The 13303-nt window shown below is 40.4% G+C and overlaps 1 protein-coding gene across 1 annotated transcript in view; it reads left to right on the forward strand.

The window, feature by feature from the left end:
- The first annotated feature begins 1809 nt into the window (after positions 1-1809).
- Positions 1810-13303, forward strand: part of LOC119652951 — a 79792-nt gene continuing 68298 nt past the window's right edge. Inside the window, exon 1 of the mRNA XM_038057344.1 lies at positions 1810-2343. The gene's annotated coding sequence lies outside the window, so the exon portion shown is untranslated. The remainder of the gene's footprint in view (positions 2344-13303) is intronic.

Below are 13303 nucleotides of genomic sequence, written 5' to 3' on the forward strand. Positions count from 1 at the left end.
CATTGTCACACGGGACATCCAACGCCCAGCCCCTACACATTGTTTTATGCAGATGTTGTTTTCCTGATGTCTCGTGGCAAAAATGAACTCGAGCAATTTGTCCAAAAATGGAAGAATCGTTTCATGCAACAGGATCTCCGATTGAATCTCATTAAAACTGAATTTTTGATGACCGATCCCCCACGAAACAGGTGCAATCACTTTCAGTGGCAGTGACCTGCCCAGAACCGAGCGATTTAAATACCTCGGGCTAATGCTACCAGCCAATGGACAACTGCGCTATGAAATTGCTTCATGCATTAACGCAACCTGGATGAAGTGGCGTTCCACAACTGGTGTTCTTTGTGATCGACGTGTCGCTCTCAATGGTTCTGAGTGTTGGTCGACTTTTAAGTACATATGGAGACAATGATATTGCGTTAGATTAGTAGCCTCATACATCTCGATCTTGTCCAAATGGGGTTGCATCGATCGTGGAAAAATTGCGGGTGGGACGTCTTCGATGGTGTGGGCATGTAGTTCTTACTGACGAGAATCCACTTTACTAGATGTGTCTGGACATCGAATAGATGGAAAACGACCGATAGGTTAGCCAAAACAACGATGAATTTATAGGCTAGATGGTGAACTGTAACCCTGTCGACTCAATCCAGATCAGACCTATGACCAAGCAAAATGAAGCAACCGATTAGGATGAACTGACCCCGCTTCTGAACGCTGATCAAGCTGGTGGAAGTTTTCTGGTATGTGTGGTATCTTGCGATATAGAACATGAGTAAAATGAATAGAGAAAAACTATTTTTATCAATGAGGTGCTCCGAAAGATATTTCCAAGAGATAGCCCGAAATTACAACAAACAAAATTGGAAAAAATAAGTTATTAAGATAATAATGCAGATTTTAATGGGTTCACTTTTGTTTCTTCTTTTATCAAACTTAACAGCTATTCATTTGAATGATATTCGAAACGTTTTCCGGGCTCTTAGGCTGATTTAGGTGAAATTCGTTTACGAGGAAATTCATTCATCAGAAAGTGCTCTGAGAGATATTCTCGGGTCAAGACCATAAAAAACTCGTTTCGAAAATTTAATATCCAAGCGTGAGTGTTTATGTTGTTTGTTATTATGGCGTTGGCTTAGAAATCTGCTTAGAATGATATGGATACAATTTTTTGCACTCAATATTTCATTCCAGAAGTTCTGCCTTACACAGAAAAAGTATTTGCGTTTAATCAATTTTCTTGTAGTCGCATCTGAATGTGCTGAATAATTCTGTATAAAGCAAAAACCCAACCGTAAATAATTATCTCAGCTTAATGTCGTTACATAAAGTGATTCCCAACAATTTCTGGAATAAATGCAACCTACAAAAAAGGTCAAAATTATATTGCAACAGGTAATCATTGCTTGGGAAGAAGTTCACTAAGAAGAATGATCCGGCACAAGAGTTCACAAGGAAATTACTCTTGCAGAACACATCTGGTTTGCTGTTACAGCACTCCGAGTGCCCAAGAACCATCCATCGCAGTGCGCCCCGATCCGTATACGGTGTGAAGCCGATAGACGCACTTACATGCCAACTTCTTTTTCTGCTTCCGAATGATATAGACATTTTCTTGGTCATTCTTTTTCCACTGTTTAGTGTTTCTTGCTGGTGCCTCTCCATTGCTATTTTCTTTCGGAGAAGAAAGAGGTAAACTGCAAAAGAGTTGAAAGTTTTTGTAATCTTCTACCTTTTGCGTTATATAACTTTCTTTAAAAAGCTCTTGGCGCATCTCTTAAGAATTCAGTTGTGGTTCTGCACATCTTGAGTACGGATCGGTTGGTTCCAGATACCTTGGCCTATGTAATGTAGTGTGAAATTGAACTGATTGCAGTTGAACGGAACAGTTCTTTGGAGACTTATTGGAAGAAAGAATAAAGTCATAAATTGTTTTGCTTCTGCAGTTTTTATTTTTGATTAATGACTGCACTGAGGTTGCTAAGTGATTTGCGCACGCGTACGGATCAAGAGTTTTTCTCAATGGTTTTAAGTCAATGCAATCAGTTGTGTGATTGCGCGTCGTTAATTGCATTGAGTGCAAATTTGTGAACGATCTGGTAGTAGTGTGGAGTTTGCGAAGCTGTGAACATACTGGGTTCAAGGAAAACAGGGCATGCATAATCGAAGTTAGTGGCGTGAACTTAGAGTTTCTAAAGTGCTTGGAATGTTTTAACAGTAAGTGGTTGTGGCCGAAGTATTTGGCGAAGGTATATAGGAAGATACTGTGGAAGTGTGCATTGTATTAGATAAATTGGTGTGATATAGCAAATATTTTGCCGGCGACTGAATATCCGTTAATATGTAAGTGATACTCTATCATTTTATAAAATGTTTTAATTTTATTTTGAGATCTTTATGAATATCTGCATGTCCTAATTGAAAGATTATTTCCACGCCAACTTTCGATTCTATAGATAGTACTTTCTTCATAATAATATTGAATTTTAAAGATAGAAGTTGAAATGTTGCTTTGGACAACGTTTACGCTGCACTAGATATAAATTTTACGTTTTTGTGAGGAAATAGTTTTCCGAGAAAAAGGAATGATAGGAAAACTATTCTTAACGAAATTGGTGTGCGACAAATCTTATCTTTATGAATTTTAATTTTTCCCAATTCCGGATCAAAATCGTGAATCTTTTACTATTACCTATAATTCGCCCACTTAAAATCAAGTTGCTCGCTTAACTCTTTTGATTATGGCCGGATTTAATAACTGAGGTGGCAGAATTCCGTATTGATTTCGTTTTCTAGGTAGTATCATATCAACGCTTCCCTTGTTTCATTTCTATTGTGTTTTTGATATAGGGTTTCCAGGGAATATGTGGATTATGAAGATCGCTTGAAATGTTTGTGAGAATTTCTGTTCTGGGACTAGATAAAAATTCATGAATGCTTTCCATGACCTTAAGTGTGCGATTTATTTAATAAATTTAATTAAAACTGCAATATAAACTGACGACTTATGTGTCTTTGCAAGTTACCAATTCTATGTAACCTAATCTACACCTTTTTTCCCAGAAGTTCTAAACAGGAGCAGTGAATAACTTATGATTTTTCACTCCCTCTTTTTGAAAAGGTGGGTGGAAATCCAATCAATTCTTTGCTTTCCCAGGGGTTGTTTGGGTTTCAACACGAATTAATATTTCTAGGTGTATGTGCCAAATAATCATGCTAGATCCACAGTTAAAAAAATATTAATTATCGGCTTTCTAATATTACAGTTTCAAGTGCGAAAGGTTTTTAAAAATGTTTACTTAACCAGGACTCACTAATTTTTAAGCCGACGCATGACCTTTATCGAAAAGCCAGAAGAAGTATAATTAAATTAAATTAAAATTCCCATTCCTAAGGAAGACGACAAGTAGTTAAGTTAAAGGAAGAAAATTCAGATTTTATTTATTTTTCGCTAATTTACTGAAACCTTCTCTATAGATTTCACTAAAAGCATATTTTATTAGTTATGTGACATGAATTAGATTAAAATTAATAATTTCTACAATTATAGTAGGAATAAATAAGTATTCTCAGGGTAACGACTTTTTTATTCCGAATATGTGTGTATGAAAGAGATGGGGGAGAAGCAAATCTTCTGTGCACTCAAGTCGTGATGGTCCACCGTACTCGAGTTTATCATCTAAAGGAATATCTTAGATTCGTTTATGTTTCGCAGGATTTCAGCTAGTTGACATGATGCAACCCGAAACAAAAATCTGATGTCTGCTGGGTCCATAAGCGGGGTACTCACAAATATTCCATGGATTCCGCTTCCTCATTGTAGGATTATCTTGTGAGTTCGCGCTTAAGATTACATTCGAAGTCTTCCTGCTTGTCTGTAAATTTTAAAATTTTACTGCTATTGAAACCTCAACAGCGATAGGCCGATGTCCTTTGACTATCGAAAACATACTGCGATTGGTGTCTGGTTGTGCACACGCACTGAATTGCGCTGGACATTCTGGGTCTAAGCGAAGTAAAACGGTGGGAGTCCTCTTCCTCTTGCCAGCCTAGTGGCAATGTGCTTTTGTACTCTGAAAAGCCAAATGGTAGCAAACGTGGATCCGGTGTCGGGTTGTTTCTGATGGCTACCCCAAGACGTACCCTCTGGACGTATGAGCCGGTTTCTGATTGACTTCTGATTGCAAAATTCTGCTGCAGATTAGCGAGTATCGCCATTGCATGGTGCTACAAACCAGCGAAGACTTTCGACATAGTGGAGAAAGATGCTTTTCACGAGCAATTGAATGAAGTCCAGGGGAGGTTTCCTAAAGGTGACATTGTGATCGTGATGGGTGATCTGAATGTATAGTGGGATCTGACAACAACTTGCTCGGTCATGTGATGGGAAAACACTGCCTTGGCAACCGCAATGGGAATGGTGGGAGGATCGAGGATTTCAGCAACTTCCACTGCTTCGTCATTGGTTGCACATTATTCGGGCACAGAGGCTGCACCCAGTAGTAGACGTTGGGGTTGTCTTCTAGATATGTATAAGAGGAGGAGCGCTGGAATCGGCCTTGAAAGGGCTTACGTTCGCATGGGCGTTTCGTCTGCCATTTCTCGCCGAGTTGGGGAGCTGCTACCCCTTAAGTTCAACACTGACCGCTTTCATGTTCTAGCTGTCGCTCGACAGTGGAAGAGCTATCTTGCTGATCGGACGTCAGACAGACGTCAGATGTCGGGATATACTGAGTAACTCGCCTGAGAATATCGATGAGCATGGGGTGGCCAGTTAAAATTCTCCTTTCTTGGGTGCTATGCAGGTCATCGGCCACCTCCCGAAGGGGGTGTGCGTCTTTTGGCTGCTAATGTAAATATAGTCTAATGTGAAAACGTCCGTTAACTGAAGAGTCTGCTTCATCCAGTTTGAGTCTCATCAGGATTACCAGCTTGCCTCTATATTCCGTCAAAAGTTTTAAATTTGGGGCCTGGTTGTGTTTCCTTGCACCTAATTGCCACACTTTTGTGTGGCAATGTTCATGTTCATATTTGCAAGGCGTTCCGTTTTGTTTTGCGGTACCTTCCGCTGTCATCGGCTCCCAGGGTCCCGGTGTCCGGGTTGGATGAATCCGTCTTCATCACCAGGCAGACCAGGCGGTTCTGATAGGCAAACTTTAGCCTGTAGTCTTCTCTCCTCTGCGAGAAGTTTCCTTCTGCCGAGCATTTCTCTTCGGTTTTCTGGAAGACATAGTTAACAGTCGGGTTTCCAGTTCCTTTTATTATGAGAGGCTGTCCCACCCTTCTTTCTGACTGATCGCGCTGTAGATGTTAAGTACAGGCTTTTCACTGAAGTGGGGAGCATATGTTAAACAGATTTTTCGTGGGGGAGATTTCAGAAATCCGCGCTTTGGTCATGATTTGTTTGCTCAAAGTCGTAGGCGGATTCGACGTCTGTGACAGGCTGTCATACCGCAATGTGGTGGTGTTCGAGGGTTGTGTGTGTGTGAATTATATCACCATGATTTCCGTTATCATTTTCTAAAACAAAAGAGTAACAGGTTACTCATTTAAATCTTTGTGTTTATATTAAGATTCTGCTTGAGTTACCCGCTTAACTCTTTCACTTTTCTGAAGAAGCTTTGATGATAACACTTTTAGATCTATCTTTCTAGATTACAAATAACATGATTTATCTATTATTGATGCTTCTCTGGAATTGCGAATATTGAGGGTATACTTACTAGCTGACGTCGGGCTAGCACGAATGGTTAGTTATTTCTTCCGTCACTTTTGGCTATCTAGAACCGTCTGGAAGAGTACACGGCTAGCGGTATAATAATCGTCTAATTCAATATAGTTTGCGGCAGAATGTAAATAGAACCACGTCATCCACCTTGTTTTCAGAGTATTGGCCTTTTACCACAGGTAACGAATGCTGTATCTCGGTAATAGCGATGAAAAGATGAGTTAGTAGCCTAACACGGTATGATCCCGTTCGGAATGAGAACATTCGCGATTGATTTTGGGTAGTACCTACCATGGAAAAGAGAAGTATGGAGTATGATATGGGCATGTAATCAACGCTGGCGAAAACTCGCTAGTTAAGATAGGTCTGAATATCAAAGTTAGTGGAAATGACTCAAAGGGCGACCAAAGCAACGGTGGTTTGACACGATAGATGGTGAGGTAATGAGAGCTGATTGATTCCTTCTGGACAAAACCCATGACTGAGAAAAGTAACGAATCTGATTTAGACGTGCCAACCACGCTATCAAACGAGAAAAAGGTTAAAGATGAAGAAGTTGAAAAACATAAAGTAACAGGGGAGAAGAAGATTCGGGTGGTCCCTTAGTCTACAAAAAAGAGCAAAAGAAAAAAATAGGGAAGCCGAAATATTTCCAAAGATGGAGTTTCCACTTGTCAAGATCGAACTCGTTTCCTTTTTTCATGCAATGTAGAGAGGACGATGTTTTTCGCGGTGTTTCTACATGAGTTAGTAGTTCCGCAGTTCTTACCTTAAAAATCGTCAGTATGGGATACAAAACCGAATTGGGCAGTAATTTGAATATTCCACTGGACGGCCTTTATTTTTCCATATTATAAAGTTTATGCTGTTATTCCGATCAGGTGATATCCCACGCTCCTCAATAATGCGATTGAATAACTGACAGCAAGAGCGGGGTCTACCTCTGTGCTTTTCAGAATTACAATATCGTCAGGCTCTGTTGCGTTTTTTGATTGTCTCTTTGTTTTCGGTGGCGCAGATTGATGGATTGGAGCTTGGTTGAAATCTGCTCGAACTAATCTCACATTACACAAAGCAATTATCACGGATGTTTGACTTTTTGAATTCCAAGTGATAACGTTTGAACTTCCCAATGTTGTCCAGATTAGGCAACGCTACGGTGACACATGCTGGCAAGGATTCCAGCGTTCATTTGACTTTTAGGAGGAAAGGCAGGCCAATCGCTTAAATCGACTTCTTAGGACACTATGTCACACCAGAATCTAACCTGTTGGGGCACCAGTCAATGCTATCAGAGGATTACCTCAGCAAACACCATTGCTGACCTGAATCTGTTTCGTGGCGTTGTCAGTTTGTACAAACCTTATTGGCCAATACCAGCAAAATTCAAGCACTGCTTCACGCTTATTTCTCCGGAGCAAAAAAAAGCGAGCAGCTCCCTGGACTCTGGAAGTGTAAATTGTTTGCTTCCGCTAATGTAGTACTTTTGAAACATCTCCTGTAAAATGTAGGGCTTGGCAAATGAACAATGAACAATGAATGAACATATCAGTGGGAAAGAGAAGTTAGTGAATATGAGTCACCTAGAACTTGTATATCTTGGAGCTCCAGTTTTTATGCCGGATTTCCAATCGATGACTACCCCAACTACATCTCTTCTAACATCAGCCTAAGCAATCAGAGACACCGCTCTCTAAGCTTGAGGCCTCCACGTATTTATTCGGAAGTGATTCAACAGGATAGTCGTTTGTTAATCTTTCTATCGAAGGACGGAATAAATACTTTTATTAATTAAGTTAATCTGGTTCGTTTAAAATAGTAGAATTGTGTAGTGGTGGAAGTGACCACAGTATTCGCTATAAAAGAGATGGGTCAAAGGCATCTACAGAAAATATTTCCACTTGCTCTGGCATATTAGCTGAACCTAAGCCAAGATAAATTACTTGACATAAATTGATCAATCAAATCCGACACAGATGGTTGTAGTTACACCTAATCTGTCGTGTAGAAACGTGTTGGAGTTGGCGTACTTTAGTGTGCTTCCTGAGAGGATAAAGGCAGTCTCGAGCAGTGCACTTCAGAATGTTGGAGATGGATAAAAGGAGTGATATTGGGTGGCAGTTTCTGTTGAACGTAACGTCATGTTTTCATTGTAGCAGGGGAGAGAAATTCTTCCATTTGGGAGACTGTCCAGGTTACAATCATCAAAAACTTCTAACGGAAAGTAGATAATAGATTTATGCAAACATGGGGGAGGGGGGCCGGCAAAACACTGAAGAAGACTTTTCAGCTTGACTATACGATAAATTTTACTATACAACGTACAATTTTGAATGAATGTTCTTCTGGGCACCGAGATTAGCATGAGGGTTGAACTGAGAGTTGAATTTAGATATCTTGCAATGAATGCTGAAGTGTCACGTGGACATGCGCATGTACTACTTAATGCTAGCCAGACATGACAATGCGTCCTTTGGACATTTCAGTTCATTTTACGATGCGTTGGCATCCGGAAGAACGTGGAATTCTAAATGAGGAATATCGCAAGAATTTATCGGCAAGACTTAAGGAACAAGTCGGGAAACCGGAAGCTACACGCTTCAGGTATGAAAGATTTTGTGTATTTATTTAATAAAAACAGTACAGTGGACATTTGTCTTACCTTAGTTAGTTCCTAGCAAGGAATATACACATATATTATGTGAGAATGACCACTTTCGGGTGATACTGACATTCAAAGTCTTGAACTTGCACAGAAGCGATAATTTATAACCTTGTTAATAATCATGCAATTTCCACGAAACTTGGTAGAATCATACTCTATATTACAGTCTACATAGTTGTGTGATTCTAGGAAGAACTGATTTAGTATTATTAACTTTATTTGAATAGATATCGGTAGGTAGAATCTTTCGGAGCTTAGGCACCATGTAGTTGGGTCGGTTCTGAGAATGGATCCATGAAATAAATTATCAATTTCGACCCCCCGTACTCCCCATTTTTCCAACAAATGTCGAAACTAAGACCGAGTGCTGATCGAGACCTTTCATTTGATACCCCACGTGACTATATTTCGTGAAAAAAAATGTACACCCCCGTTTTGCATGTGTGCCCCCTCCTAAATTCGACATAAAAGGATATTACTCACTGTACGTGTGAGCGTTCAAAGTTCTCACCTTTCCGCCAAATTTGGTGTCAATTGCTATAACTGCTTCTGAGAAAAATCCGTATGGCAGACAGATGGCAAACCGATTTTAATTATGTTTTGTTTTACACAAAACCTTAAAAAATGATAGTTTGATCGCGACTCTGAGGTTACGAGTTTTTTGGCCTTACACGCATAATAATAAAAATATTCAATACCGGCGCTATTTGAACAGTCAAAGCCATTCATGGTCTCAATAAATCTGTCTCGGAATTTCTAACAATTTCGAACGTTGAAGAAAAGCTGAATACACATTATTCTTCCTTTCCTTGCTATTATTCCTTCCAGTTGCGATGCCAAGTTTATAGTTATTTCATTAGATGTATCTGCTCCTCTTCGTATCCACATATTATTCTACAGCCAAATCTAATCTTCGAAATAACCTGCAATTTTGCCTTATTTTAACTGCCAATATCTGTAACATTGTAAGACCAAATCTTCTTAATTCAAGAAACTTTCAATCTAGATTCATATTTCAGGTTCATCGCTTCTTAACTACCAGATCAAAATACGCGATTAAATTATGATCCATCCAATTTCACTCAAGTACCTTCAGAAGCCTCTGTGTCTGTGTTCTTTCTTTTTAGCCGCTACTGGGATTTACGTGCAAATCTTACCGTCATCTGCAGAAGAAAGAGCAAATAAAAATGTTAATAATCGAAATACCGCAATTCGATTATCGATCTTCAAAATCAGCATAAGTACATACTCACGGTATCCGTTGGCAAGGCAGCCCAAAAAAAGCCAGAAAACATACGAAGATTTAATGAAATCTTGAAATCTTAATAATGCAGATCCATGTTCGACTTTTAACTTTTTTTGCTTGAATCCGTATTCGATACTTAGTCTTTAGCGGTTGCTGAAAAATGTTACAATCAATTTACCGCAATTGTGGACCAACTGTTGTGGCGTTTATTTTACCATTATTGCATGGGACATCGTCAACAAGAACTATTAAGCATGCGCTCGAGCTACCTTTTAAGCGCCTCATCAGTCCATTAGATGGAAATGATAAACGATTGAATAATTGTCTGAAATCTTGAAAGGCATCTACTTGCAAGACCATTTCAGGTGCTAACGTGCTGCAAAACAACTCAGCGGTTTTGCGCCGATGTAGGTTCTTTCAGGCACCCAATTACCGAAGTGTTTTAGCACAATGGGAACTTTCTTATTGAAGGAGTCGCTGAGGCTAATTTGGGAACGTATTTGGTGATTTAAAATTGGGTCTAATTGAAATAAAAGTGGGCGACCTAATATTTACGAACGGAAATTTAGAATCGTTAACGTTTTGATAAATAATCTTGATTAATTTATTTGGAAATCGAATTTTTGCTGTAAGTACCAAGTTTCGTATCTTAATAATCCAATCTGATCTAATAACATGAATGTCTTATTTCTTAAAAGATCTTTTTGTTTTGGTACTTTCATGTCTATCATAATTCCGAGGTAATTCAAAATCGACTTTGTCAATTCCATGATTTGACAACCTAAGAAAGACGACTATGTGCACCGTCTCCTTGGCAAGAATGACGGCTTGGGTTTTCTCCAGAGCTGGTTAGAATTCATATTCAGTCATCTATCTGCTGACTTGCCATCTCACCATTTACTGTGTGTACTGAACTTGTTCGATCTGACATGCGGACCAGTTCCGCAACATCATCCGCATATCCAACCAGATCCCATTCTTCAGGCATTTTGACTCGTTGCAGACTATCGTATAAGATAGATCCTTGATCCTGTGACCCTCATCCCAAAATTGGGGGGTTGGGTTTAGGCTTCAAATTGGGGAATTTCTTTCACCAACCTGATGGGTGAGGAGGAAGTGAACTATTTATTGAAGGAACCTCCTAGCTTCTGGCACCTCCACCGGTCGGGCTCTATCGGCATTGCGACGAGAAGAACCCAAACGTAATGCGCAACATCGCATCACCTGTCAGCACTCCCCAACATCTCTTCGACTATGTCGGGTGGATTTAAATAACGTTTTTGTTGTCTCACCGGGTCAAGATTCTTGGTCAAATGGCTTTGGATTCGAGAGAGAAGCAAGTAGAGTTGGCTGATAAACACTGGAAATGCCATTGTCTCAACACGAAAGTTAAATTGAGAGTGTTCTATGCTAATGTTGTTTCTGTGTTGCTATGGGAAAGTAGCACATGCGAAATGATTACCATTGCCACCCGAAAGCTCTAAGCCTTCCTTAACATTGTCTGTGTCATATCATTGAAATACGCTGGCCTTTTCATGTTTGAGACGAAGAACTTGGTCGGCGCACAGAGATATTAGTTTTGGGCGATGTGATCGGAAGGTGGAAGTGGATAAGGCACACATTAAGGGAGGCGACAACTGCATTGCGGGCTACGTTATGCAGTAGAATCCACTCTCCCAAGTGGGTCGCTGCATGAACACTTGACGTAGACCAGTTGAGGAAGAGTGAGAACGTCTCGGAAAGTTTTAGGGGAATTTGAAGTGCATTTCAGGTAACGCGACCGATGAAACGTAAGCGTGGTTGACGCGTTCTACCCAGGGGTAGATAGCGGTGATATTGAGCACCATCTCGTAGAGTTGAAGGCGTTTTTTTCTGTTGAGCGTCATAAGAAGTACCATTCATCGACAGAAGCTGGGTCGCTTCCTCACTGATTTGAATTCTTGGCTGCTCCGCTCTAAAACCATATTGTTTTGATGAGAAGTCTCGAGCAACGCGCATTTTATTAGTCAATCCTAACTGGATGAGCTTCATAAGCAGTTTCCTTACTGAGTTTAACATAGTGAGAGGATGGTACGCTGACAGCGCTTCTGGATCGTCTTTGCTTTTGTTGTGAAAGGTGCGTTGAATGCGTTGAATGGCAGGTGAATACAAGTTTCAGCATATCATTGGAAATACCATCGGGCCCCGTTGCTTTTTTCCCTTGTTGGATAAGGCTACCTTCTCCAGTTCCTATTCAATGAAGTGTGAAGTCTCTTCAGTATTCCCCCCTCTCAACGACAACGTCAACGAGGTGAGCATAAAAAAGTACCTATCCGATTTCAACGATTGTCAACGATGAAACAGTGAATATAAAATTCACTGTTTCATCGTTGACAACAATTTTTTGGTAACCAACTTATAATCGAGGGTCTATGGTTGGTTGTAGCTCATTTATCTTCTTGAGGAATCTTCGGAAAATTTGCTAACTCCAATTTGGTCTATGTTTCACCTGGTAGGTATTTGCCGAACGTCAGGAATTGGGTAGAACCATTTGTCATTTTGAAAGAAATATACTGATGGTCACTGGTCGTGAAAGCTTATACTACATTGTTGCCCCGCTATCACTACGGAATCGGCCGTGGCCTCGCACTCGCCACTTAACCGAATCTTTCCCCCAGATGGCTGCAGTTATATCGGTATACTATGACGGTGAACATCAACTTCGATACTTCTCCCGCAGGAACAATAAGTGAGCTGTTCTTTCATGCACTATAAGATCGTGAGCAGCGCTCATTTGCATCATAGTGCTTGACTTTCTAACTTTTGGAACTCTTCGTTGAAGAACTATCACCACCTGGAACCGGAACCGGGAGCGTGAACAACGTTATCATTTTAATCATTGCAAAGAACACAGCATTTTACCGACGCGAATGTTTTCGCTTTGTGTTCGGGTTTGCTACACTTGAAACACAAAGTGCATATGCCTTCCCCTTTGCAAATGAAGGCTATTTGCCGGTTGGTCCAGCAGTCGGGTCCAACCTTCCGCCTTAATCTCTGGACAATCTACCCTATCTTTATTTTTGGGCAACGAAGAAGTTTGCCAGCTATCTTCTTAGAAACGGCGACAATGGGCAATTGCTGCTATCTGTCACTGCCATCGATATCCATATTACGTTTTTGTTGCTCTATTGTCGTCGTATTTTCTTGACTCTCTTTGGTTTGTTTGGTTACCATCGCGCAGAATTCTTCTTGTTGCGCCACTCATCATCAACCGATATCCGGTCTAGGTCTGCCTTAATAAGAAACACCAGACATCCTGGTTTTGCGCGATCGACCAATGCGAAGCCTCGGAAAGCTATGGTGAGACGTTGCGAGCGGAGCATTTGTAAGCTAAAATAGGCTCTGCTAGCTGCCAACAACCGTGCGCAGATTTCGTCGTCGTAGCTGTTATCGGTTGTGATTTTCGACATTAGAGAGGAGAAATTATCAATGGTCCCAAAGTTGTAGTCTCTTATCTTTATTCTTCCTGTTTGACCAGTGCGGTATTATGTTGTTGGTTGGTTGGTTTTTGGTGCTGACATTGCCACCATATATTTTATCTTGCCTTCATTGATGTGCAGCTCAAGATTTCGCGCCGCCTGCTCAATCTGGATGAAGGTAGTTTGTATGTCTCGCGTCGTTAGTA

This window comes from Hermetia illucens, chromosome 3 (assembly GCF_905115235.1).
Source record: "Hermetia illucens chromosome 3, iHerIll2.2.curated.20191125, whole genome shotgun sequence".
Classification (NCBI taxonomy): domain Eukaryota; kingdom Metazoa; phylum Arthropoda; class Insecta; order Diptera; family Stratiomyidae; genus Hermetia; species Hermetia illucens.